The sequence below is a fragment of the Octopus sinensis genome, linkage group LG10, assembly GCF_006345805.1.
Source record: "Octopus sinensis linkage group LG10, ASM634580v1, whole genome shotgun sequence".
Lineage (NCBI taxonomy): Eukaryota > Metazoa > Mollusca > Cephalopoda > Octopoda > Octopodidae > Octopus > Octopus sinensis.
In genome coordinates this window covers 72,694,508-72,700,507 of record NC_043006.1, presented here as the reverse complement: position 1 = coordinate 72,700,507, position 6,000 = coordinate 72,694,508, and the positions used below count along the sequence as shown (strand labels likewise).

Genomic DNA, 6,000 nt, shown 5'->3' with positions numbered 1-6,000 from the left:
CTTGTATCTAAACTAACTACTTCCTTGTACCTAAGACATCTTTAGTCAACCTCTACCATAACCTTTCACTCTGAACACAAGATGTTCTACACCTATTTGTGCCACATAAAAAGCACTCGTACCCGTGTCACATAAAAAGCACCAAGTAACCCTGCAAAATGGCTGGCAGCCAATCAAAGAAATCAAGCCAAAAAACACAACTGGAACTTGGTGCAGCTTTCCAGCTTGTCAACTCTAGCCAAACCATCCCACCCATGCCAGCATGGAAAGCAGACATATGATGATAATGATAATGTTTAAACATTGGTACTGATCTCTTTCATATACAATAATCAATACCTTCAATGACTGGCCACTTTTACTACTCAATTACCCTTCTGTGTTCTCAATACTGTACAACCAACAAACTATCTTTACTTGTTTCAGTCATTTGAACTCTGACTATTTTGGGGCACAACTTTGAACAAATCGATCCTAGTACTTATTTGAAAGTTTGCAACTTATTCTACTGGTCTCTTTTGCTAAACTGCTAAGTCACAAGGAAGTAAACAAACCAATACCGGTTGTCAAGCAGAGAGAGAATAAACACAAACACACACGTGACAAGCTTCTACTGAGTTTCTATCAACCAAATTCACATGAAAGGCATTGGGTGGCCCAGAGCTACAGTGGCAAATATACAGCAAAAGTGTCATGCAGTGGGGCTGGACCCTAAAACCACATAGTCATAAAGCAAGCTTCTTAACTACTCAGCTATGCTATCACCTATGATCAAGTTATTCTTCAACCATGACAAATCTGCTTTCAGTGATATGCTTCCCTACATTAGTTTCACAGTTCTTACAAATACCTCAGCATAAAGAGAGAAATACTATAACTGACAGCCAAAGTAATTACTTTCTGAGTAACACACCCACTTCTATTACTAGTTTTCCCACAAATATCAATTAATAACAGAACATATCTACTATTTCCAGCAATGTATCCAAGAAGTCTAGTCTTTAATTCAAAGGATACTTCATTGACAGTGATTAATCTAGAGTTTCTTTTCGTTTCATCTCAGTCTGATACAGACAAATTTGACATTTTCTTAATTTATTGCTGGACTCACTACCACTGAGGATCTCTCCTGGCAAAAGCATATCAAGAACCTGCCCTTCTGTCCACAGCCATAAGATACACCTCCCCACTACACACAATAATTATTGACACTCCACAAAGATCAAGTGAAGCCACAATCAAGTATTGCACCCATGCCTGGGACAGTGCTGCTGCTGTACATGTATAAGTCCAACCACTTCCAGAGAAGAGCCACCTATGATTGGCATAAATTTACAGACAAGCACCAGCCTATGTCCCACAGGTATGTTATCTCCTCTTTCTGCTTTTTCTACTGTTACTATAATGGCCTCTCCTGTTTAGAGCTGGCTGGCTTCATGCCACTTCCATTCAAGTATTTCTGTCACACTTGCCTCTCTTCTCATCACTTCATCTTTCCCATGTCCACCATTCTCCACCAAGCTTCACACTAATCACTATGCCCAGAACTTGGTTCTTAGAACTTCAGACCTCTGGAATTACCTCCCCTCCCTACTCATATCTTTCTTGCAAGTGTCAATTTACAAAGGTTCAAGAGAAATGTTAATGATATCAATTCACCAGTCTAGGAGGGCCTGCAGAGGCCAAGGATACTGACTCCAATAAAAAAAAATTTAATTATAATAAGTAAAGACAATTTCCTGATATTACTCTCACAGGTTACATGTTAATACATTAGCCCTCACCATGGTAACCTTTAGGCTTAAGTCCCACACTTCAACATTGTAAAGTTCTTATGCAATTCAACAGATTTCATCATCATCATCATTTAACATCTGTTTTCCATGCTGGCATGGACTGGACAGCTTGACTGGAACTGGTATGGCCAGGGGCTGTACCAGGCTCTATTGTCTGTTCTGGCACAGTTTCTACCGCTGGATGCCCTTCCTAACACAAACAACTCCACAGAGTGTACTGGTTGCTTTTTATGTGGCACCAGCTCTGGTATCAAATCTGCTGTGGCATGCAATCCTGAACTTGTGTCTTCATCAAAGTCAAGATTGGACAGATGTAGGCTCTCACTCAATTCATTACTGGTTCTGAGACATCTTAATGAAATATTTTAAAACTTAGACAAAATTGAGGCCAAATAAAAAAGAACTTGGGCTACTAAATCATAGACCTTAACTCTCAACTAGAGCAGGTATTTTGCTTGTCAACATACTCCAATTCACATAGTTGATGGAAAAAGGTTCCAGGTCTTCTGAATATATACCCCTTGATAGAGCACTGTTATCAGCATATAATTCAAGTACCTAATACCATAAAATATAGCTAAATAAACCATTCCTGCTAGGCCTTTGGGAACTCCAGTTATCTATTTAAAGCTGTATATGGCTATGGTGCAGCCAAACTTAGAATTTACATCACCAGTCTGGAACCCGTATCTTGCTCAGGACAGTGACCCCCTGGAAACTGCTCAGAGATGTACAACCAAGCAAATACCCTCCATCAGGCATCTACCATACTCTGAATGCCTTGCTTCCCTGAGCATAGATACATTGAAGCTCCGACAACTAGCAACTGACTTAGTAAACACCCACAAAATTATTAACATTGCGCCAACAACCACCTTGAACACCTTTTTGAGCACCATATATCTAACACGTGGGAATGCCTACAAAGTCAGAAAACAGCACAACTCCCATGACTTTCGGAAACATTTTTTCACTCAGAGTTGCTGAAGCATGGAACAAACTACCTGCATCAGTTGTTAGTTGCTGAGACATTGCATCCTTTAAAACCTCCATGCTTCCTGAAATTTGCCAACACTACACCTGATATTCCCCCCCTCCATACGCATGCACACATTTATATCATGACTCATACTGTTCACTTTCCTGACCTTTGTACATAATTCTAAGTACTGTACATGCACGTTTGATGAATTGCAGTGCACCTGAGCACTACACACACACAATCATCATCATCATTGTCGTTTAATATCCACTTTCCATGCTGGCATGGATTGGTCAGTTTGACTGAGGACTGGTGAGTCAGAAGGCTGCACCAGGCTCCAATCTGATCTGGTAAAGTTTCTACAGCCGGATGCCCTTCCTAACGCCAACCACTCAGAGAGTGTAGTAGGTGCTTTTATATGCCACTGGCATGAGGGTCAGTGAGGCAATTCTGGCAACGACCATACTTAAAAGGTGTTTTTTACGTGCTGCCTGCACAGGAGCCAGTCCAGTGGCACTAGCAACGACCACACTCGAATGTTGTTTTTCACGTGCCAGTAAGGCGACGCTGGCAACGATCACACTCAAATGGTGCTTTTTACGTGCCACCCACGCCATCAGTTTTATTAATGATGGAAAATAGCATATCAAAACAATGAGAGAAACCATTGATAAATTTAAACAATTGAGTAAATATATGTACGTAGATAGAATTGAAGCACTTGAACATTCAGACATGGTTATAATATTTCAGTTAAAAATATTATCATCTATGAGACATGCTAGTCATGCACTGCATGTCTGTTGATTTCTATGTAACTCAAAAATCAACTGAAGAACGTAATGTATTTATAACCATAGAAAAGTTGTCCAAATCATTGGAAACTGAGCGAGTTACTTTGTTTCAAAGGAAACCCATCCAGACTGATACTTCGCTGTGTTTTCGTTTTGCTTCCACTAGGCATGCTTAAAGAAAAAGGCATATGAAATCTTTTGTCCCCACCTTCCTATCTTTCAATAACTATCATTTCAATGCCCGTAAGATTCTTTTTTAACTACAGAAAGCAAGCTTTCAGAAAAATGCATGTTTTGGCTTCCCCGTCCCTTTCTATCAGTTCTTCTTTGTTAATAATTCTTTGTAATTGATGGTTAAATGGGTTTGACTTTTTGACCACTAAAAGTTCTGACCAAAACATATCAACAATCCCATAATTCTTAATTAGTCAGCTTAAATGTTGCCATGACTTAGGAATATCTATTTCTCTCTGTCGTAAGTTTTGAAATTATTATCAACAATCCTTTCTGTATTGAACAAAATAAATTCTGAAAATCAGAAATATAATATAGCTAAAATTATCTTTCCATTTTGTTGAAACTGATTTACAATTCACAATTGCAGTAAAAAGAGGTATTCTGTGATAAAGTGAAATGAAAGTCTTTCTTTTTTTTTTTTTTTTGCGCAACTGAAAGTGTTTTTGTCTACAAAATGAAACTTGAAAGTTACAAAAAAAAAATGAGAGCAGAAATAACAGCCAAATCTCCAACAAACTCTTTTTTTGCAACTTTGTCACAGTGTACCTCATTTTACTGTGGGAATTGAAATTTTTAAGTTGTGATTTTCGTTAATTTTGTTTTTGAGAATTGGAATCTCCATAGCCGAAAACGCGGGTTTCCATGTGCGCCAAGTATTTATTGCATGACCAACCTCAGAAGTCACTGCACACCACTGATATATATATATATCATCACCATCATTTAACATCCGTTTTCCATGTTAGCATGGGTTGGACGGTTTTGACTGAGGGTCCAACCCATGCTAGCATGGAAAATGGACGTTAAATGATGATGATGATGATATATATATATGTGTATCAGGGATATATATATATGCACGTGCACACACACAAAATATTCACTTTTCCATGCTCACACAGGTCAGGCAGATTTTGTATGGTTGGATGCAGTTCCTGTTGTCAAACCACACTTATTTCCAGGTAAAGCAATATTTCATCATGCCCAGACATGTTTTTATGGATGATTGGAAACAAAGAACCCCTCTTGTACAACAGTGATACTCACTCAGTTTTTACCTGATGTCAAGGCAAGGAGAGAGAGTAAAGCACTCACTTACAGACACACACACATACACATTATATGTGTATGTGGAGGCCCATAGCTTACTGGTTAGGGTTTTGGACTATGACTATAAAATTGTGACTTCAATTCCTGGACCAGCAAAGCATTGTGTTCTTGAGCAAAATACTTCTTTGCATGTTGCTCTAGTCCACCTAGCTGGTAAAAATGAGTAATGCTATAATAGATCAGTGTCCCAGCTAGTGGGGAATATATGCACTATGGAAACCAGCCCTATGAGTGTATATGACTCGCGAAGGATTTCTATCTTTTACGTGTGTGTGTGTGTGTGTGTGTGGTGTGTATATATAAAAATATACACACACACATACTTATCTACCTACGTGCATGCATGCATGCATACATGTGGGTTTCTTTCAGTTTCTGTCAACCAAATCTAATCACGAGGCTTTGGTAAGCCTTGGGCTGGAGAAGAAAACACTTGTGCAAGGTGCCAATCCATGCTTGTTTATGTTGTTTATGTATGTGTGTGTGTGTGTGTGTGCATGCATATATCCAGTATTTTGCCTTTCGGGGTTCATTAAATAAGTACCAGTTATGCATTGGAGTCGATGTAATCGACTTAATTCCTTTGTCTGTCCCCTCTATGTTTAGCCCCTTGTGGGCAGTAAAGAAATAAGAGAGCTTTATTGTGAGGAGATAAAATATGAGTGGTAATAGTGGCTTTATAGAGGCTTTTGACTGCTATTTTTAAACATGTAAGGGTTTTTCAAACACTCTCCATTATAATTGTGAGTTATTCATAATTATAAACACTCTTCTTTTATCTAATTCATTATTACATGTTTGGCCATTGCTTTATTCATAAATAATTATTAATAGTTTACAACATATCCTTCATAATGTATTTTTACATTTTTTTAATTATTTAATTTTCTCATTCATATACGGTATTTTGCTGTGGCTTGATTTACTGGTCTTTTCTCATAAACGCTGTGCATGACGGAATTCAGAATTTGAACATGTAGATAGAGGTTGACACATTATTCTTGCCAGTCGGGATATATGTAAGCCCAAAGGTATGATTTTGTATGAATTTGTATCTATAAGAATATTCTCCTGGTGAGAG

At 38.2% G+C, this 6,000-nt stretch overlaps 1 protein-coding gene across 5 annotated transcripts in view; it reads right to left on the bottom strand.

Annotated features, from left to right (window-relative positions):
• LOC115216323 (zinc finger protein ubi-d4) overlaps positions 1-6,000 on the bottom strand; it is a 64,321-nt gene that overhangs the window by 43,706 nt on the left and 14,615 nt on the right. The gene's annotated exons all lie outside the window — the stretch shown is intronic.